Here is a 23,380-nt window from a genome sequence, read left to right as displayed (position 1 = left end):
CCCTTAATTGTTTATGAATGAAATGATTCGATGTCTGGGATTCACAGAGGTAGGAGGGGTGTGAGGGTAGAAGTGGACAAGGATGTGGAAGAAACAGGATTGATCATGAGTTATTAGTTGTTGATGCTTGGTTCTGAATATATAAAAGTTCATTACACTGTTTTTTCTACTTCTATATGTATTTTTAAATTTTCCATGATGAAAGCATTAAAAATAAGTTGGGCCAAATTTAACAGTATTTGGTAAATAGCATACACAGTATCCAGTTACAGCAAAAATCCTGAAGGTGGCTTGGGAAATTGCTGTAGACAAAGTCATAGTGTCACACTGAACTACTCGTCACTGTTTAACCACTGAGGCAATTTAGAGAAAGAATAATTATCCCAGCCCTGATCTATATTTCTATAGCAATCTTTCTTCCAAAGAACTCATCTCATTAATGCTTCCCACATTCCCACTAGGCGGGTTAGGTAATCTTACCTCCTTCTGCAATGACATACAAAATTTCAGGTTCCACTGAGTCGCTGCTTCAAACTGCCACCCGTAACTGTGGGCTTTAAACTCCTCATGAACCTGCAGACCATGGAATCTGGGGACTGATGAGATCCCTGGGAGTCTCCGTCCCTAAACTGCGGAAATGTGGTCGGCAGGACCCCTGTGCAAGCATCAAAAAAAAAAAAAATAGCGAGTGTGAGCAGCATGCATTATTTTTGCATCTGTTGACACCTTCCAGAACCCTGGCCACATCCCAGGGTGTTTACCTTAGCCTGATTGGGCAGTTCTAACAAAGTCTTCCTAATCACATTTATTACTTCCCAGCCTAAATTACCCCTTGCCTCCCTTCCATCACCTATTTTCAAACATACTGACACTACCTCCACCTTTGCCCAGTTGCTGCAGTGTTTCCAAAGATGCATCCACTTCCCCTGGAGTTCAAGTTTTCTCCAGATGTTAACAAGCTTACTGAAGGACACAATATTGATAAACCTTGGAGCCCATTTTGATAATACTAATATGTTATCATATGGAGATGTGGAGAACTTATAATTTTCTGCTATAACAGAACAGCATTGACTGGGTGGCTTGAACAACACTTTGTTTATTTCCCACAGTTCTGGAAACTAGGAAATCCAAGATCAAGGCACTAGCAGATCCAGTGTCTGGGGAGAGCCCATTTCCTGGCTTGTACATGGGCGCCTTCTCTCTGTGCCCTCACATGACCGAGAGAGAGAGAAAGGGCCAGCTCTCTTCCTCTACTTCTAAGGACGTGAACCCCATTATGGTGGCTGCACCCTCATGACCCCATCACCTCCTAAAGCCTCTGGGCCTCCACCCTCATGACCCCGTCACCTCCTAAATTCTCTGCTTCCAAATACCATCACACTAGAGCTCCAACATATGAATTTAGGGGTGGGGAGGAGTGGATACAAACACTCAGTCCATAGCAATTTGTCTCACTGAAAAAATTATAGCAGATACTATTATTATCTTCATTATTATTACTGTATCCACACACATAAAGTAATATATTAATATTAGAAATTATTTAATTCTAAAAAATGTAAGCCAGAGGCTTTCTGGCTCTTATACTATGTAAAATAGGCTAAATCACCACCTTACATAGAAGCATTCATTTAATCACTGATTAGGCAGGTACTGCAAGAAGAAACGGCAGTGCATGAGAACTAAAACACATATTCAGAGATAATTATGTTAAACTCTATATTGGCAAAATATGATTGTACAACCTAATGAGTATGAAACTTAGTTCACAAACTACAGTGCATGAGAAACATTACACAAATTTATTTTTCAGTAAATGCATTTAATTTCTATTTTGAGTCCTCATCCCCACCAAATAGGCAAAAGAAATTAACCTCAGTCATATGAGGAGTTTCTTCCCACCCTTCTGCAGGCTCAAGTCAAGGTTCCAAGCATCGATGAGCTGCCAGCCCATTGCAGCAGCCCCAATGATTTATCCAACCATATATATCACCACTGGAATACCCACTGTCCTGTTTCTTTGCATTGATTTTAATTTTTTAAAATACTGCATTAAAACAGAATTTCTCTTGATGAGAGCATTTTTTGGCACTCTCCTTAAGTTTTGCTCTCTAGGCAAGTGCCTCACTCACCATACCCCAGGCCCTGAAAGCCAATATCTGAAGGCGCTCCAGCTTTATGGTTGGCTATGGTTGGAGACCCTCAACTCAGGTAAATAACTGAGAGTTGTTATTTATTTCTCCAAGAGATTTTCTTTCCTTCCAAAGGATCAGTATATTATTTTATTTTTCTCAAACATGTGATGGTAACTCACAAAATCACTCCTCTAAAAAAAAAGTCTTTTCTAATTTCTGGTTTACTTGAGAGCCAAACTCTCAAGGAGTTCATCTGTACCCCATCCTCCTCCCCGCTCCCTCAGTTGGCTGCTCTTTCTCCCTTGTCAAGGGCGATGTTCATATTTTTTGGCCTAGGGAATTGAGCCAAAGAGGTAGTTCAGAGCCAAAACCAGTTAGCTGTGGATTACAATTTATTTTCACTGCTGAAAGACTGCTAACTGCCCAGTTAACTTCATCCAGAAAATGCTCTTCCTCCAACTAAGCTAACAGCTTCCTGACAGCAGTAAAAATGTTAGAGCCCATCAGTTACATTGGCTGACACTCAGTATCAGTGTTACTTGAAGTTTACACTTTAAAAGGCTCATGGGAGGGGCGCCTGGGTGGCACAGCGGTTGAGCGTCTGCCTTCAGCTCAGGGCGTGATCCCGGTGATCTGGGATCAAGCCCCACATCAGGCTCTTCCACTGTGAGCCTGCTTCTTCCTCTCCCACTCCCCCTGCTTGTGTTCCCTCTCTCGCTGGCTGTCTCTATCTCTGTCGAATGAATAAATAAAATCTTTAAAAAAAAAAATAAAAGGCTCATGGGGGGAAAAAATCATTCCAAAACCACTTAGACCATCAAATGTGTTCACTGCATTCTAATTACTCTAGCAACTGCTTTGCAAATAAAAACTTCTAAAACTTACAAATAAAAAGAAAGAAGAAAGAAAGAAAGAAAGAAAGAAAGAAAGAAAGAAAGAAAGAAAGAAAGAAAGAAAGAAAGAAAGGGAATGCACAGCAGTTTCTGTATGTTGATGAAACTAAAGAAATTTTATGTTTAGAGCAAGGTATTTTAAAATAACATATACCTCAAAGAACAAATACTTTGAAATGAGCTTTTTCTTAAATAAAATATCTTTTTTTTTCCTCCAAGACACTCAGAAAAGAGCATTCATAAAACCATACATCCGTCTTTCAGGGCTATTAATATCCATAGCAGCAATAGCATGTGATTATCCAAATAAAATAAGATTCAGAAACAGAAGGGATAAGAGGATGTTTGAGTACAGAGAGATTAGGTGATCATTCAGCTGTGATCACTTGTATAGAATTTTTAAATTATTTCTTGCCTTGTCCCAGAAAGGATTTAAGATAACCTAAAACGAGGAATAAGATAATATAAATCAAAAGGGGAAGCAAAAAAGAGAAAGAAAAACAACATTTCAGACATAAAAGAGTCAGGAAAGAAGCTAAAATAGGCCCATAGAAATAACTCATCACAAGCACAAGCATATCTAATATGCTCTGGCTTCACTATTGGCAGAAATGTTTGACTCCTTGGGTGCCTGGGTGGCTCCGTGGGTTAAGCATCTGCCTTCTGCTGAGGTCATGACCTCAGGGTCCTGGGCTCAAGCCCCACATCAGGCTCTCTCCTTAGTGGGGAGTCTTTCTCCCTCTCCCTCTCCCTCTGTGCTCTCTCTCTCTCAGATAAATAAAATCTTAAAAAAAAAAAAAAAGACTCCTGGAAGTGAGACTTGAAAAGGCTCTTAGAGGAGATATGTTACCCAATGCTCATGGCATTGAAATGGAAGCCCAGAGGAAGCACATGGTATCCCAGCTGGGTAGAAGTTGACCCTCTTTCCCTCCAGCCTCACATCCTTTCTCTCCTTTTGCTGCTTCAGCCTCATCTGGATGAGTCCTCAGTGGATCACCAATGAGGAGCAAGACCGTAGAGATTTAGAAGCAATATAACAAAAAGTACTGACAGAAGCTGGTTAATAATCAATTAATCAACAAATATGTTAAACACTTATTGTTCACCAGTCACTGTGCTGATCGTCTGTGTGATAGGGACGGTAATACAAAGGAATACCAAAAAAAAGGGTGAAAGTTAGTCAAACCACCACTTTGCTGCTGGTTCCTAGCTCACTGAACAGACAAAATTTCAAAATCCTTGTGGATCCATTGGTGATCTTTTTTTTTAAGACTTTTATTTATTTATTTATTTATTTATTTATTTATTTATTTATTTATTTGACAGAGAGAGCACAAGCAGAGGTAGAGGGAGAAGCAGGCTCCCTGCTGAGCAGGGAGCCCAATGTGGGGCTGGATTCCAGGACCCTGGGATCGTGACCTGAGCAGAAGGCAGAAGCTTAACTGATTGAGCCGCCCAAGCACCCCTCGATTGGTGATCTTTAAATGCTGTTAAGTTTTTCTTCTATCATCCTAGAAAGAAAATAAAATGTTCAATCTGAGCATTAAATTTTTATAATTACAACCCATATATTCTTAGCACATTTAGTAAGAGACATGCTAGATGTAGGGAAGGAATGCAGATGTTATCATAATTTACTCAAGCAGACTGCCTGCCTGCATCACATGATCCCCACCTGAAGGGGAGGTAATGAAAACATGTTTTTTAAAGTATCTTACTTTTTCCTTGTAATACATATTCCAAAATTGTGGTAGACCATATATGATCTTGTCTGTTTATAGAAGCAGCAATCACCCAGAAAAAATAGTCCTCCTGTTGCCATAGTGACCATGATTTACAGAGCCATGCCGCCAGAAATCTCATTCAATTGAAGACTGAAGTCCCCAAGTGGCAATAAGCTGAGAAAACTGTAATATCAGGTAGGATGAAGAGGAAGTTGTAAATTCTAAGACACAGCAAGGCCACTGGACAAGAAGTGAGTGCCTAAATTTACTCCACCTCGTGTCACAGGCAAGGTGGACACACCCACAGAAGTCCAGTGTTAGAAATCAGATAACTTCTACAGCTGAAAAATGTATCTGCTACATTTTTTAAAAAGATATGTTTCTAGGAAATTGATGAAAAGGCAAAGACATACTAGCATGACAATGAAGTTATCTTCTACAGAACTGACCTGCTTAATCAATGGTATTACCTCAAAATGTGGACATGACATAGTTCATTTGATAATAGTTGTGGTATATTGATTTATTAATACCAAATAAAGAAGAGGGTATTACCATTGAGGCCGCCACTGTAGACCAAGTGAACAATGCTCCCTGGAGGTGTATAGCTTGGTGGCCCTTTCTACCCAGCACATCTCCAAGACATGAGGTTGCTTCCCCACTGCCATGTTGATATCACATGACTTCCACTCCCTTGGCGCTTGAAGAGTGCCTGAGCCTGAGGTAAGAAAGTGAAAGTCGGCATATGGCAGAATAGTAACACATGGACTTGGGAGCTGCTGGTGGATCTTCCATCCATCAAGGAAACTGAGGAGCAGAGAAAGTCCTTCTGCAGTGTGAGACTCCTGAATAAAAGCATAGAAGTAGGCAAGAAATGGAGAGCTTTTCATATTCCCTGTTCCAGTCCTTCCTGAGGCCCACCTGGGTTCCTGCCCTCGGGTTCCACAAGTCATCTCCATATTCTTATACTCAGCTGCCTGTTTTATTTACACTAGCTGACACTTGAAATAAAACAGCCTTAAATAACAAACTCCATCCACCAGAGAGAAGACAAGTTCTCTAGCCCACCTCAGCTTCATCTTGGTTGTTTTTTGCTTTTTTGTTTTGTTTTGGTTTGGTTCTTAAAGATTTTATTTATTTATTTATTTATTTATTTATTTATTTATTTATTTATTTATTATTTAAGAGAGAGAGAGCATGCGAGAGAGCACAATCAGGGGGAGGCACAAAGAGAGGGGGAGAAGAAGACTCCCTGCTGAGCAGACAGCCTGATATGGGACTTGATCCAAACACCCTGGGATCATGATCTGAGCTGAAGGCAGACGCTTAACTGGCTGAGCCAACTAGGTGTCCCATTTTTTTGTTTTTTGTTTTCTTTAAGATTTTATTTATTTATTTGAGAGAGAGAAAGAACAAGCAGTGGGGCGGGGCAGAGGGAGAGAGAGAGGGAAATAGGCTCCCCGCTGAGCAGGAAGCCCGATGAGGGGATTGATCCCAGGACCCTGGAATCATGACCTGAGCCAAAATCAAGAGTTGGACCCTTAACCGACTGAGCCACCCAGGGACCCCTCAGCTTCATCTTGTTAAAAAAAAAAAAAGTCTTTATCTCAGGGTGCCTGGGTGGCTCAGTCGGTTAAGGGTCCAACTCTTGATTTTGGCTCAGGTCATGATCTCAGGGTCCTGGGATCAAGCCCTACCTCTGGCTCCACTCTCAGCAGTGAGTCTGCTTGAGATTCTCCCTCTCCCTCTGCACCCCCATCCCCCACACACACTCTCTCTAAAAAAATAAAATAAATTTTTAAAAAGTCTTCATCTCTTCCTCCTTTTTTCCTTTGCCCCTAGGGAAATTCCATCAATGATGTCATTTTTTATTACCTGGTCACATCTCATGATGGTGCCTGCCTAGTGGAATATATGACATTTCCCTTAGTTACACTTGTCCAGTTTCAGCTTTAAGTCTTAGTGGCTGGCTGCCCACATCAACTTCCTGATATATCTCAGTAAAAATAATACTGTCAGCTTATACTTTTGAGCACTTACTATGCGCTGCACACTGTTCCAAGTACTTTATAATTATTCATTCATTCAATTAGTCCTCACAGTAACCCTATTATAGCTGGAGGAAGTGAGGAAGTGAGTGGTTAAGCCATTTCCCCAAGGTCATATCACAAGTCAGTTATGGAGCAGATATTTGATTCCAGGCAGTCCGGCTCAGGAGCTCAAGCCCACAACCACAGGCAAACACAGCCTCCCTGCAGATTTAAGTCTGTGTGTACACCAAAAGGCAATCAGCAACACCCCCCAGAAGATGCCACACTTTGAAGTATTCCTGGCTTATGGAGAGGCAGCTTTGGACATTTTAACTATTTCCAGTGATGTGCATGCGCACACACACCTGCACACACAACACACACACATAAGTATGCAAACCCATATGCGTGCACACACACACAGTCATGCGCACATGCACACAGATCCACACCTCAACACAGGGCCAGAGTTGAACTGAGTGGTCACATCAACTTGAGGAGGCCATTAACGCTCTGAGTCTGTAGACCAAGACCAAACCAAGTCTGGGAAAAACTCCTCCACAAACCTTAGTATCAAAGTTAGGTGAACTGCTTTTAATTGTACTAATGAATGGACTCTTTTGAAGGATGATAAGACTTTAAGAGGTTTTTTTCCTTTTCTTTTTAACATAAACACATTTATGTCTTAACCAAAGGGATGATCCTAATTAAATCAACACTTTGAAATATTTGCATGTAAAATGTTTGTAATAAAAAGAATTGGACATAGTAAAGAAAAAAAAAAGCAGAATGGAGATTTGCTCACTGAACTGAGCTCATTCATCCTCACAGCTAATTCCTGTCCAAAAGGATGATGGTATTTTTACTCTACTTGTTCACAGACCTGCGTACAGGTGACATTGTTCATGACATATTCCACCATGAATTTTCCATCTTCCAATTTTCTTGTTATTGTGCTTTCCTTCCCATTCCATTCCTGATGTTGAACCAATTCGCCATATGTAAAGTTGCAGACAGTCTGAGTTTTTCTGCCATCAGCTGTAGTTTCTTCAAATTTTCCTTCCAGATTACAAGAAAACTATGCTATTTTCAAAGTGCTCTCAGTGTTTATGGTGAGGTGTTTGCCAGAAGAAGAGATGATACGATCTGGCTGTGGCACCCACTTTTTGCAGAGCCATTCCCACTCTTACTTCCTTCAATGCCTTTGCTCTCCATTAAGCACCATCTTCCTACCAGCTGCTGAACAGTGGCCACTTTGGGCATGGGCCAGTGGTCATGTGGAGCCAGTAGAGCAGAATGGGGTGTAGGGAGTGTGGCTTACTGCTTTTTTTTTTTTCTTAGTGGAGGATCGATCCTATCTCAGAAAAGCCTCTTACCTTGAGATCAGAGCTGCCAGTTGTTGAGCCTCGTGCCCATAGAAGATGGAAGATGGAACAAACTGAGGGCTACAGAGGGGAGGGGGGTGGGGGAATGGGATAGACCGGTGATGGGTAGTAAGGAGGGCACATATTGCATGGTGCACTGGGTGTTATACACAACTAATGAATCATCGAGCCTTACATCAAAAACCGGGGATGTACTGTATGGTGACTAACATAATATAATAAAAAATCATTATTAAAAAAAAAAAAAAAAAAAGAAGATGGAAGATGGAAGGCAGGCTCCAAGAACTGGATGGGTGTTCTGGTATATTCAAGTGCCCCCAAAGGCAGCGTAACTAACTACAACTCACAGGGAAATGCACTGCATTTCAGATGCGTCTGGTCTGCAGAAATCACAGGTTCATACAGAAATGAGGTTTGCAACCAGAAATGTAAAAGGTGTAGGAGGAAAAGTCAGCTTTGACAAGAAAGTGCTACATTTAGAGTTATTGGAAATAAACAGCTTCCCATCTAATGTAGTGTTCTCTTCACCAGTACAGAATGCCTCCAATTACTCTTTTGTGCTAATGCTGTTGACATGCTGATATTTTTATTGATGTGTAGTTGAGATACAATATATTAGTTTCAGGTGTATAACATAGTGACTCAACTTTTATATACATTATGAAGTATAAATGATAAATCTAGCTACCATCTTGACATGCTAATTTTCATATCTTACATGATCTTGAAAATAAGAACATGATATTTACCATCCCCCAAATTCTCTTATTTCCTCAGCCCTATATACAGAGAGTTAAAGAAATAAAATAAATACAGATTATTACTTATCTTCAACTTACTTACCATCAACTAGTGTTCCTAATTTGTACACCACTTTGAGAATGACTGGTCTAAACTCTTGGATGGGATTAATGAGCCTTTAATGGCCAACCAAAGACTTCCAGTTGTTTTTGTTACCCTCGTTGTCTTCTGTCACCTTTGTACAGGAAACAGGATTTACCTCCAGAGCTGCAGTATTTTTCCAAGTGTACAATGCCACGGGAGATTTCCATCCCTGCGATTTTTATCTGTGAGCTTGACCAAGAGGATATTACCAATTTCCAGACTTTTAAACTCTAGTTTCCCTCTCTATCCCAGATTAACAAATGCAAGCAATTAAGAATAAACAGTAAACAGAAAATTCAGAAATGCTAAACAGAAGAAAAAAACTTTTAAAATTAGCTCTAAATACATGAGAACAGAGATTCCCAAAACCCTACTGTCTTCCACAGGTTGTGTGGGTTTTACAGATAACCACACATGGGATTTTCATTGGAAACACAAGGAGACACTCACAGATCATAGCCCACGTTTCCGTCTCTGCCATCATGACAGAAAGTAAATGTTGCACAGCAGGCAGCAGGAGGAAGCACCAAAGTCTCCAGAGAATGGTGAGTAATCTCTGTCTGAAAGGCTGACAGCAACCACTTTAAAAGGCTAATCTAAATTTATGAGCCTTCACCCTTTGCCTGTTCTCTGAACGTTGATTCTAGAAGATGTGCCCCAGAGAAGATGTGTAGCTATTGAGCTTCCTAGATGGGTGTGGAAAGGTCAAAGTATTTATGGCAGGAAAAAAGGCTCTTGGGATAAAGCTGACTTAGAAATTAGATGTTGGCGTTCTTTCCGCTTAGGCAGATGAAAACTTTTAGAATTTGGATAGAGATGTATTTTCACCTGGTTTCTTTTTCTAAGCCCCAGATAATATTTTGTAGCCTAAAAAGGGTCATTGGGAGTTACTGAATTTATCAAGCAATTTTCCCTACTGAGTGAATGGGGAGATCATTCTGGAAGAACCACAGAAAGGAGTTTTCAAAAATTACAGGGAGATTTAGGAGATAAGGTACTGAAAAACAGACCTGATAGTTTTCTAATCATTTATAGGAGACAAGCACCTACAGGTAGCTACTGATTATGCAACTTCCCGGGTGGGAAGTTGGTGTGTCTTTCTGTACTTGCATAAACCAAGTTGACATACAGTCTTCTCATGTGTAGAAAGGATATGAACTAATCATCCCTCTTACTATATTTTACATCTCACTAATGCAATTCTTCCTCCAGGTTTTAAGATGAAAAACCTGCGCCCAGAGTCACCATGTCAATTTCATTTTCTTAATTTCAATTTCAAGAATCCCATAACTCCAAATAAATGCTTCTTAATTTCTGATGAGAAATAAATAATTAGGAGTCACCATTGTGATCATTTTAAGACTATCTCAAAGACTCAGAGATCTTATTTACATAATGTCTTTCCTTATCCTGATTTTATAGAAAAAAATGAAGAAAATATCAATTTTCAGACATAAAGAAATGACTTCAGATCAACTCTAAATAGTCCAAGTAGTGGGCAATAGGTAAAGACTTAGAAGATCCAAAATAGCAGATAAGTTTTTTAAATCTATTTACCTTTGTAGTTCATTAAGATTAATTATTTTATTTTATTTTTTTATTTTTTTAATGATTTTTTATTATATTATGTTAGTTACCATACAGTACATCCCCGGTTTCCGATGTAAAGTTCGATGATTCATTAGTTGCGTATAACACCCAGTACACCATGCAATACGTGCCCTCCTTACTACCCATCACAGGTCTATCCCATTCCCCCACCCCTCTCCCCTCTGAGATCCTCAGTTTGATTCTCATAATCCATAGTCTCTCATGTTTCATTCCCCCTTTTGATTACCCCCCTTTCTTTATCCCTTTCTTCCCCTACCGATCATCCTAGTTCTTATATACCATAGATGAGAGAAGTCCTATGATAATTGTCTTTCTCTGCTTGACTTATTTCACTTAGCATTATCTCCTCCAGTGCCGTCCATGTTGCAGCAAATGTTGAGAATTCGTTTTTTCTGATAGCTGAGTAACATTCCATTGTATATATGGACCACAGCTTCTTAATCCAGTCATCTGTTGAAGGGCATCTCGGCTCCTTCCATGATTTAGCTATTGTGGACAATGCTGCTATGAACATTGGGGTGCATATGGCCCTTCTCTTCACTACATCTGTATCTTTGGGGTAAATACCCAGTAGTGCAATGGCTGGATCATAGGGTAGCTCAATTTTTAACTTTTTAAGGGACCTCCAAACTGTTTTCCGGAGTGGCTGTACCAACTTGCATTCCCACCAACAATGTAGGAGAGATCCCCTTTCTCCACATCCTCTCCAACAATTGTTGTTTCTTGCCCTGTCTATTTTTACCATTCTAAATGGCGTAAGGTGGTATCTCAGTGTGGTTTTGATTTGAATTTCCCTGATGGCTAATGATTTTGAACATTTTTTCATGTGTCTGTTAGCCATTCGTATGTCTTCATTGGAAAAGTGTCTGTTCATATCTTCTGCCCATTTTATGACTTGTTTATTTGTTTCTTGTGTATTGAGTTTGAGAAGTTCTTTGTAGATCTTGGATACCAGTCTTTTATCTGTAGCATCATTCGCAAATATATTCTCCCATTCCGTGGGCTGCCTCTTAGTTTTTTTGACTGTTTCCTTGGCTGTGCAGAAGCTTTTTATCTTGATGAAGTCCCATAAGTTCATTTTATTTTTGTTTCTCTTGCCTTTGGAGATATGTCATGAAAAAGGTTGCTTTGGACGATGTCATAGAGATTGCTGCTTATGTTCTCCTCTAGAATATTGATGGATTCCTGTCTCACATTGAGGTCTTTCATCCATTTTGAGTTTATTTTTGTGTATGGTGTGAGAGAGTGGTCAGATTTCATTCTTTTGCATGTAGCTGTCCAATTTTCCCAGCACCATTTATTGAAGAGACTGTCTTTTTTCCACCGGATGTTTTTTCCTGCTTTATCAAAGATTAGTGGCCCAAAAAGCCAAGGGTCCATTTCTGGGTTCTCTATTTTGTTCCATTGGTCTATGTGTCTGTTTTTGTGCCAGTACCATGCTGACTTTGTGATCACAGCTTTGTAGTACAGCTCGAAATCCGGCATTGCGATGCCCCCAGCTTTGTTTTTCCTTTTCAACAGTTCCATGGAGATTCGGGGCCTTTTCTGGTTCCATACAAATTTAAGGTCTCTTTGTTCCAGTTCTTTGAAAAATGTCATTGGTATTTTGATCGGGATAGCATTGAAAGTGTAGATTGCTCTGGGTACCATGGACATTTTAACTATGTTAATCCTTCCGATCCAAGAGCATGGAATATTTTTCCATCTTTTTATGTCTTCCTCAATGTCTTTCAAGAATGATTTATAGTTTCTAGAATATAGGTCCTTTACGTCTCTGGTTAAGTTAATTCCAAGGTAACCTATGGTTTTTGGTGCTATTGTAAATGGAATGGATTCCCTAATTTCTCTTTCTTCAGCCTCGTTGTTTGTGTATAGAAATGCAACTGATTTCTGAGCATTGATTTTGTATCCCGCCACATTACTGAAATGCTCTATAACTTCTACTAGTTTGGGGTGGATTCTTTTGGGTTTTCCATATAGAGTATCATGTCATCTGCAAAGAGAGACAGTTTGACTTCTTCTTTGCCAATTTGGATACTTTTGATCCCTTTTTGTTGTCTGATTACTGTTGCAAGGACTTCTAGTACTATGTTGAATATTAGTGGCAAGAGTGGGCATCCTTGTCGTGTTCCTGATCTTAAGGGAAAGGCTTCCAGCTTTTCCCCATTGAGTATAATATTTGCTGTAGGCTTTTCATAGATGGCTTTTATGAGATTGAGAAATGTACCCTCTATTCCTACACTCTGAAGGGTTTTAATCAGGAAAGGATGCTGTATTTTGTCAAATGCTTTTTCTGCATCAATTGAGAGGATCATATGGTTCCTGAGTCTTTTCTTGCTGATATGATGTATCACATTGATCGATTTGCGAATGTTGAACCACGCTTGCATCCCAGGTATGAGTCCTACTTGGTCATGATGGATAATCCTTTTAATGTACTGTTGGATTCTATTAACAAGTATCTTGTTGAGGATTTTGGAGTCCATATTCATTAGGAAATCGGTCTGTAATTCTTCTTTTTGATGGGGTCTTTGCCTGGTTTGGGGATCAAGGTAATATTGGCCTCATAGAATGAGTTTGGTAGCTTTCCTTCTGTTTCTATTTTTTGAAATAGCTTTAGGAGAATAGGTATTATTTCTTCTTTGAATGTTTGGTAGAATTCCCCAGGAAAACCATCCGGGCCTGGAGTTTTGTTATTTGGAAGGTTGTTTATCACTGACTCAATCTCTTCATAATTAATTGGCCTGTTTAAGAAATCAATTTCTTCCTGTTTCAGTCTTGGTAGTTTATAGGTTTTCAGGAAGGCCTCCATCTCTTCCAGATTGCTTAGTTTTTTGGCATATAGCTGTTGATACAAGTTTCTAATAATCCTTCCAATTTCATTGGTTTTGGTCATGACCTCTCCTTTTTCATTCATAATTTTAATAATCTGGGTCCTTTCTCTTTTCTTTTGGATAAGTCTTGCCAGTGGTCTGTCACGTTTATTGATTCTCTCAAAGAACCAGCTTCTAGTCCTGTTGATCTGCTCTACTGTACTTCTGGTTTCTGATTCATTGATTTCTACTCTCATCTTGGTCAACTGCTTCCTCGTGAGTGGATTAGGCCTGTCCCTCTGTTGCTGTTCCAGCTTCTTGAGGTGAGAATATAAAAACCGCATTTTAGATTTTTCTATTCTTTTGAGTGAGGCTTGGATGGCTATGTATTTCCCCCTTAGGACTGCCTTTGTAGTATCCCATAGGTTTTGGACCATTGTGTTTTCATTCTCGTTGGTCTCCACAAATTGTTTAATTTGATTTTTGATTTCCTGGTTTATCGAGTCATTCCTGAGCAGGATGGTTCTTAGTCTCCAAGTGTTTGAGTTTCTTCCAAATTTTTCCTTGTGGTTGAGTTCCAATTTCAGAGCGTTGTGGTCTGAGAATATGCAGGGGATAATTTCAATCTTTTGGTATCGGTTGAGACCTGTTTTGTGTCCCAGAACATGGTCTATTCTTGAGAATGTTCCATGGGCATTAGAATAGGATGAGTATTCTTTGGTTCTGGGGTGTAGTGTTCTATATATATCTATGAGGTCCAACTCATTGAGTATGGCATTCAAAGCCTTTGATTCTTTGCTTAGTTTTTGCCATGGTGTTCTGTCTATTTCTGATAGTGGGGTATTGAGGTCCCCTACTATTAATGTATTGTTATCTATATGTCTCTTTATTCTGGTTAAGAGTTGGCTTGTGTATCTTGCTGCTCCCCTGTTGGGGGCATATATATTTATAATTGTCATATCCACTTGCTGGATACATCCTTTAAGAATAATATAGTGCCCTTCTGCACCTCTAACTATAGTCTCTAGTTTAAAATCCAATCTATCTGATATGAGAATTGCTACCCCAGCTTTCTTTTGAGGTCCATTTGCGTGAAAGATGGTACTCCATCCCTTTACTGACAGTCTGAATGTATCTTTGGGTTCAAAGTGAGTCTCTTGTAGACAGCAAATGGATGGGTCATTTCTTTTTATCCAATCTGCAACCCTGTGGTGTTTTATGGGAGCATTTAAGCCATTCACATTAAGACTGAATACTGAGAGATATGATTTTAATGATGCCATATTGCCAGTAAAGTCTTTGTTTGTATTGGTTGTGACTTTCTGTTCTGTATCCCTCCTGGAGCCTTTTTACCTTTATAGAACCCCCCTTAATATCTTCTCTAGGGCTGGTTTCGTGGTTACGAAATTGGTTAATGACTGGCGATTCTGGAACATCTTTATTTCTCCATCAATTCTGAATGACAGCCTTGCTGGATAAAGGATACTTGGCTGCATGTTTTTCTCTGAAAGAGCTTTAAAAATGTCCCCCCAACCCTTTCTCTCATTCCAGGTCTGTGTAGACAGGTCTGACGTAATTGTGATACCTTTGCCTTGGTATGTGAGAAATTTCTTTGCCCTGGCCGCTTTCAATACTGTATCCTTGGATCTAGTATTTGCGTATTGCACTATGACGTGGCTTGGTGTAGGTTTGTCGTGGTTGAGCTTGGGAGGGCTCCTCTCTGCCTCTTGGACACGAATGTTTGTTTCCCTCACTAGACTAGGGAAGTTTTCAGCTACAATTTGTTCAAATATCTCTTCTAGACCTCTTTTTTCCTCACCCCCTCAGGGATGCCGATGATTCTGACATTGGATCGTTTCATTGAGTCAGTAATCTCCCATAACCTACATTCGTGGCCATGGATTTTTTTAAGTCCAGCTTCTATTTTTGTTTTTTCTTCTACTAACCCATCCTCCAATTCGCTAATGCATTCCTCTGTCTCGGTGACCCTGGCCGTCAGAGCCTCTAGTTTTGACTGAATTTGGCTCATAGAATTTTTAATTTCTGCCAGATTCGCTCTCATTTCCGCCCTTAGGGATTCTATATTCTCAGTAACATTTTCATTAATACTTTTTTCAAGTCTACTCATCATCTTGACCATTGTTACTCTGAATTCCATTTCTGATAATTTGGTTATATCTATATCCATTATTTCTGTGGCAGAGGCCACAGACTCATTGTCTTTTCTTTGCTGGGGGGGACTTCTTCTCGTCATTGTGATGAGGAGAGGTTGCAGGGTTGTCCAGAGCCCAAATTATTGACCTGTACCCAGGCCGTGCGCCCTTGTTTTATAGGGATCTTAGGGATGTAGGCTTCTTCTTTAAAGATTTTATTTGTTTGTGTGGCAGAGAGCCAACCAGTGAGAGATGGAACACAAGCAGGGAATGGGAGAGGAAGAAGCAGGCTCCCAGCAGAGGAGCCCGATGGGGGACTCCTTTCTGGGACACCGGAATCATGCCCTAAGCCGAAGACAGGCACTTAATGACTGCACCACCCAGGCGCCCCGGGATGTGGGCTTCTTGATTTTTCAGCCTGCCTTCTGGGGGAGGGGCCTGCTGCGCCGATACTCAGGCAACCCTGTTTGGGTAGAGTCTCCGTGTCCCCTGTGAGGGGGGATGGGGATGGGCACCCTGTGAGCCGGTATTTCCAGGCTTTTGGTTTTTGGCGGCTTTCCTTGGCAGTTTGCTGTGCCTCCTGAGAGTCAGAGCAGCAGCGGCCAAATCTCAGCCTCTGTCTCAGAACAGAGGGATCGCGGGCCGTTCTGGCCACTTTAACTCTGTTACTGTTGGTGCTGCTCAACCCTGCAGCGTCCCGGGATGTGCGCCCCACACCGGGTGTCCCAGCCCTCACTTCCAGGGCCGGCGCGTCTCTGTCCTTTGTGTTTCTAACACCGCCCGCTGCCAGCCGCCAGCAGCCCCTGAACGCTCCAGAGCTCCCGGTCTCAGTCTGGTTACAGCAAGCACACAGGAGTTCCGGAGTTCCGTGAGAAGTCTGGTGGCACGCGCTCCCAGCTCATGGTCTCAGTCTGCTGTCTCGCGGGTGTCGTCTGCGAGTCCACCCGCTCCCCCGTGCAGGTGGCTCCCGCTTCCCGGCACCCAAACGGGGCAGCTCCCACTCCCTTCCGTTTATCTTCCAATATCTGTGCGCGGTTTCATGGCTCCCCGCTTCGTACCTCAATACTCAGCGCTGGAGACCTTCATTTGTAGAGATCCAGATGTATCTTCCTGCGTCTCAGGCTGATTCCGTGGATGTTCAGGCTGGTCTGGTACCTATCCAGCTCGACTCAGGGGACCGGCTGAAAAAGGAGTCCCCTACTATTCCACCATCTTAACTCGTCTCCAAGATTAATTATTTTAAATCAGTGTGTATAACACATGTAATATGATAAAACTATTCAAATTACATTGTAAATCCCTTAGTACCTACCAGCTAGTTAGTAGGACAACATGAATAAACAGAGAAGGGAAAAAAGTTTCTCAACTTTGGAGAAAACTACACTGAAATGTTTTTCCTTGTATTATCCAAAAATGAGCATAGGCTGTGGAGAAACTGCTATTAAACAGCAAGCCAACAGCTACTAGCATATACTGTGGTGCCATTTCAGAATTTTAGCCAAAAAAAGAAGAAAAATTCTTATGAGACATACCAAAAGTAAAATTATTTTTTTGTGATTTAGGAAAACAATACTAATATGCTTGCTTGGATAGCATAAACCATCACAACCTACACAACAATCCTGTGTGAGAGGCAGATCTCATAACATCCTCAGAGTGATCACTGCTCAGCAGGAAGAACAGAGCTCAAAGTGCCCAGGCCAGGATTCAGCACCAAAGCCAAAGATTTTGAGTCTGGTGATGGTGTGTTTGCATGATGTCAAGAACATTATCCTTCTCAACCAAGACATTCCTTTAAGAACACCAAAAGACTGGGGAAAAGTTAAGGTACTCTGCTGCTTCCTGTTCCATTTCTCTGTCCTGATTACGTTTTCTTCAACTGTGGACCTCAAAAGTAAAACGACCAATAATTTTACCAGCAAAATAGGCTTATTTGGGAATAGTAGAGGAATAGCCATTTGGGACATGCAAGCTATGGCAAGCCATAGGCAAGTCTGGAAATCAAAGGAAAAAAATATTATTTTTTTAAGATGTATGTATTTAATGGAATATTACTCAACCATCAGAAAGGATAAATACCCACCATTTGCATTGACATGGATGGAACTGGAGGGGATTATGCTAAGTGAAATAAATCAAACATTATCATGTGGTTTCACTTATTTGTGGAACATAAGGAATAGCATGAAGGAGATTAGGAGAAGGAAGGGACAAATGAAGGAGAGGAAATCAGAGAGGGAGACGAGCCATGAAAGACTATGGACTCCTGGAAACAAACTGAGGTTTCAGAGGGGAGGGGTGTGGGGGGATGGGTTAGCCCCGTGATGGGTATTAAGGAGGACACGTATTACATGGAGCACTGGGTGTTATACACAAACAATGAACCATGGAACACTACATCAAAAACTAATGACGTACTGTATGGTGACTAACAACATAATAAAAAATAGTAATAATAATAAAATAAAATTATTCAGTATATAAAAAAACAAGTCTAGTAGAAAATGTATCTAGCCTCACCAACTAAATATTTTAGTTAAGATTAAAAAAAAGATTTATATATTTATTTTAGAGAGAGAGAGAGAGAGTGCTCATGAGAGGCAGAGGGAAAGAATCTTCATCTCTTCATCTCAATCTCATGACTCACAAGATCATGACCTCAGCTGAAACCAAGAGTCAGACTCTTAATTGACTGAGCCACCCAGGTACCTTGGAAAGGAAGATTATGAGAGAAAAGGAGGAAGTTGGTAGGTGGTACTATGAATGGAAGTTCATTGGAGGAAAGGAGAGTTCCGGGTGGTGGAGATTTCTCATTGGCTGAGTTGTGGTATTTTCTTATTGGCTGAGCTTGTCACTGGGCAGGGAGAAATTCTTCTTTCCTCCTTCTGAAGTAATAAGGTATGCTTCCTCCTGTTGGTAATTCAAGGTACATCTCTTCCTGCTGGGGTCTGCAATGGACAGACTGAGCACTCCCTCTTCTGGCCTCCAGACACCATTTTAAATGGTTTCCTTTATCCAGTTTCACACATCCAACCTCTATGCTCCTGGCATGAAAATAAATCAAGTCGATAACTTTCACTGAAATTGCAGTGAGAAATAACATGTCTGCAAGCCATTAAGCATTGCCTTAAGTTTGGGTACATTTCTGAAAGCTTTTGTGAGGTTGAAGGAAAGATTGCAAAGTTCTTACCTCAGTTCCCCAAATCAAGACAAACTGTAAGCATAATTCTCTCCCCTAAAAGGTTTTACGTGTGGAGTGAATTTGTTCTCACACCCATCTCACTCTGCCGAAACCATCAGTTTCAGATTTCTTTCAATGTAATTTCACTGTTGGAGGGCAAAAGACAGAGCAAAAGACAACGCAGATGATGCAAATCCCCAAGATGCCCCAGTATCTTGCACATGTCTAATGCTCCCTCTCCTGCTCCACCCCCATCATGGGTGAAATGTGCAGTTGTCACTCACCACAGGCCACCAAGTAGACCTCTATTTTCTGCCAAGTTGGCCAACCCTGCCCAGACATGTAGGAAATACAATCAAGTCCTTCAAGAAAGTGGGATGGGCAGGAAATGTCTCATGCCCCCAGAGGAAGCTGCAGCCACCACCACCACAGGCACATCCTGGGGAGAGCTGGCAGAGGTTTGTCCGAAATCAATTAGAAAAGACAGTCAATGAGATTTCATTGAGATTGGATTAGGCTAAATTTTAATACACTTCCAAATACCACTCTGCTCCTGAGTTGACAGGAGCACTTCACTCACTAGTATTACACAAAATCCCAAACCCTCTGAAGCGGGAGGTAAGGGAGGGATAGTGAGAGACTGCTTATTATCTCTGTGGGAAAAACAAAGGTGGAAGATGGCTGATGGCCCTTGTCTGCATGAAGGGTGGTGGAATCTGTGCTCTTCCTCCCCCTCAAGTTCAACTGCTGCAGTAGATAGCAGGTGTAATTCAGCATTTTTGAATAGCAGTTGGCAGAGCACACAAGAACAGGTCTCATAATGCAAATTTGCCTAGGTTCATGACCTCAGCCTCCAGGCAACCTATTGTTTCAGAAAAACCTTTCTCAGCTCTAGGAAAGGGTGATGACTTCACAGATTGCATCCGGATATCTCTCTTCTGTCATTTTTTGGCTTCCTGATCCCAGGGTCAGCCCTGTCCTCAGTCACCATCCCTTCTATCCATAAAGCGGTCTTAACCAGTTAAGCTCTGCTTTAGAGGATCTTGCAGGAAAACTCTACTACATCTGCTTTAAAAGGGGGAAATGTCAGCAAATCATGACTTAGAGAAAATTTTTGAAATTTAGGAATGTAGACAGTTTTTGCACCCAGAGGTGTTAAGGAAGGAAGGGCCAGAGGGCCCAGGGAAAGAACTGCAGGAAAGGATTTTCACTGGCTGAGTCCTCCAAGCCCTTTGTTTATTAAACTGACACTCAACTCATGCTGTCACATGGACTTGCTCCTTCAATGCCCACGGGCTCTTCAGAGTGCTTTCCTGCTACAGGATGCTACTGCAGAAAGCACAGAGCAACAGCTTCATAAAATCGAGCATTCTAAAGCAAGGAGGGGATTTCAAGATCATCTATTCAAATGCTTCATAGGAGTGCCAGGAAAGCTGAGGCCAAGAGGGACTCATCCAAGGTCACAGAATTCATTAGAACAGGCTACCGACATGCCTTTCATGTTTACCAGAGAAGTTGGAAGAACCTCCCTGACCATCTAAACATTGCCAAATGAACTTGATTTCAATGGAGCTTTAGCTCCGATAGAACTTCCAGCAGCAACGTGGTAGCACCTGGGAGAAACAGAGCAAAACCCAGACACTGTGATCACACCCCTGCCTGCCAAGGTCAGCCAGATTCTCAGAAAGCCAGACAAGAGCAGAGTCTGGAAGATTGCCCCTGTTCTTTGTTTTTGTCCTTTCATTTTTTTCAGACACCCACTGTTTGACCTGTTTTCCTAAAATCGGCTGCATTTTACCTCTATCCTTTTTATTTCTCCACAGTGAATTCATTGAGGCCTTTGACTAGATCTCTGCAGCTGTCCTTGAACACTTACCACAGAAGTGTGGTGGAAGGAGGTAATGCTGTCTGTGACTCGGGACAACCTCGTGTGTTGAGCAGTGTCCTGACTCCAGAATCCAAAAATGAGTGACACCTGAAGGTTCAAAGCAGCTCCAGGAGAGAGAAAAACATGACTAGAAAGTAAAATGGGACAGCTGAGAACACCCCAAGAAAATAGGGAGTGTTCTGTGTTTTGTTGAAATATGGGGCTAAGGAGACTCTAACAGATGTCTCCAAAATGCTTTATGGCTGGTAATGGGAAGCTATTTCTCATGCCACTGAGAAAAAGATGTGAAGAGAAATAGGTACTGAGAGAAAAGAAGGAACAAGGACTGGAGTGGGAGATTTATGCCTTTATCTATTACAGGAGTCTTAAAACTGACTATTATCCTGATTTTTAAAACCTTGGAGCTCTAAGGCTCCGTGACCATGGTGTCTCAGAGATGCGGAAGGCCAACTTCTCAGCCACCCATGTTACCACCCATACCAAAGATCCTGCCCAGGTTCTGCAGCTCAGGACCAAAGGCCCTTCTAGAAGCCATGTCAGTTTAACAAATTCCTTTGTTCATCATGTGAACTTAGTCTTTCTCTCTCCATCTCTGTTCGTCTCTCTCTCTCTCTCTCTCTCTCTCTCTCTCTTCACGCACACACACACACACACACACACACACACACCATTCCCTGGTGAGAAAACTACTGCATAAGAAAATAATAAATTCTACTTTCCTTAATTGTATTTTTTAGTGTAAAGGGAAAAAAGATAAGATTGGAGCATTTTTATCTCCAATAAGTGGCCTTATAGTAAAAATAAAAATGACATGACTGAATGAATGAATTAGAAATAAAGTGTCAAAAGCTTAACTGGAAAGATGCCATCCCAAAATCCAGGAGTCAAGATTATGAGTTTAGATAACTCCATTGGGCATCAATCCACATAGCCACAAGAAAGTGCACAGGAATTGAAAACACAAAGTTTCACAAACCAATCTAGAATATTCTTGGAGAAATTTAAGCAGTGGTAAGAAAAAAAGAAGAAAGATTTGTTAAAGCCCAGTCAGCCTTGGTTAATTCCCTGAGGAGCCCAATTCACCAAGCTGGCACACCCTCACCCTCAGGAGGAGCACTGACATCCTGCCCAGAACCCAACCAGGGGAAATGCACCAAACAGTATTGCTCTGGACCATTCTCCTGCTTTCTCTGTGCTGAGCTAAATTATACTCACCTGTCCAGTTCCAAAGAAAGTCTCACCTTTTCCAAAAGTGTTTCTGTGCATGTTGAACCTTCTTTCCTGAGGCCCCTATAAACACATGAACTCAGAATATTCTTTATGTTTTATGTAATATTTGCTGTTGTAAATCTCATCTCCTCAAGAAGCAAGTTCTTTTGAAAGGAAGTAACCAAGTGTTATATTTCTTGTGTATCTCCTACTATACCTAGCATGGCATCAGGCCACGAAGTCTCAGTAAACACTCACCAATTGATTGAACAAAAGGATGAGGAGGCTAAAACAGAAAAGCTTAAAAGGGGAGACACAGAACAAAAGACGGGGGCCATTACAACCAGGAATGGCACTTGGGGGTGCTTGGGAAAGAAACAGGAGGACCCAGCAAGTAAATATGGAAGGATTTTGAGAGGAAACATGGCCTATAGGCCAGGAATGGAAAGCTTAGTCTGTGCCCAGCACAATGTGCAGAGCTGTCATAGGTCATAACTCATTGAATCCTCACAGCAACCCTATAAGGTACATACACTGAGGCACAGTGAGCTCAATTAGCTTGCATGAGATGGAACAGCCAAGCAGTGTGAGAGCCACAATTCAAAGCCAAGCATTCCTGCCCTAGGGCCCCTGCTCCTTATTAACACGCTCCACCAGCCCCTGGGAAAGAATGAGGAAGAGAAGCTGTGGGTATCCAAACCAATTTTTGCAGCAATGCCTGATCACAGAGTTCATAGCAAATTTTAAAATATTTTTGCTCAACCAGAAAGATGTACAAACACAGAGAATCAAATACAGTTTGTTTTTCTTCATTCTCCTGACAAGTACAGAATGGAATAAAAATATGCATGTAGGCATGCATGCATAAAGGGAGGTACAAGTGCTTCCTGAGCCCATGTCACACCTCTCAACCCTCCTCGGGTTTCAGTCACAGCTCTCATGGCACAGACTGCATCCCATTTCCAGTTGTCCCTCTGCTTTTCTGCCTGAGATTCCCCCAAATTCTTGGAAACCTGTTCAGCAACAGCAGGCCCAGGGATGTTCACGCCCCCAGAAAAAACTCTCAATTCTGAGATAATTGCCTTTCCCTCCAGAAAAGAGGATCCCAGGGGGATTACATTCTAGGTGCCCTCAGCAATAACCAGCTCAATAATAAACACTTTATTGAATGTACTTTTGTCCCTACCTCAATCTCCCTCCCTCTGATGCCTGCTTTCTAGGATGGCTTTGTGAGCTGATAACTATAACAGACCAAGAAAGCAGAAGCTCAGAATGGGCTTCAGGAACTGGACTGTTCACCAGTCAGTAGGTGACAAGGACCCTGTCACCGGTGGTCAACGGCGGTAACTCCTAACATTATAGAGTTCAACAATGGCCGAGACTCTCACATGACAGGACTGGGAGGGGTACAGGGGAAAGGGAAGCACTGGTCTAGACAGGACCCCTGGCATTTGACTGGTACAAGAGTAT

The 23,380-nt window shown here is 41.5% G+C and overlaps 1 pseudogene; it reads right to left on the bottom strand.

The window, feature by feature from the left end:
• Positions 1-7,647: 7,647 nt before the first annotated feature.
• LOC123786760 (fatty acid-binding protein 5 pseudogene) lies at positions 7,648-8,048 on the bottom strand (annotated as a pseudogene).
• Between the last annotated feature and the right edge of the window lie 15,332 nt (positions 8,049-23,380).

The sequence above is a fragment of the Ursus americanus genome, chromosome 9 (genome assembly GCF_024610735.1).
Source record: "Ursus americanus isolate L20-20 chromosome 9, mUrsAme1.1.p, whole genome shotgun sequence".
Taxonomy (NCBI): domain Eukaryota; kingdom Metazoa; phylum Chordata; class Mammalia; order Carnivora; family Ursidae; genus Ursus; species Ursus americanus.
The sequence above is the reverse complement of the archived record's forward strand: the minus strand, read 5'-3'. Positions and strand labels throughout refer to the sequence as shown.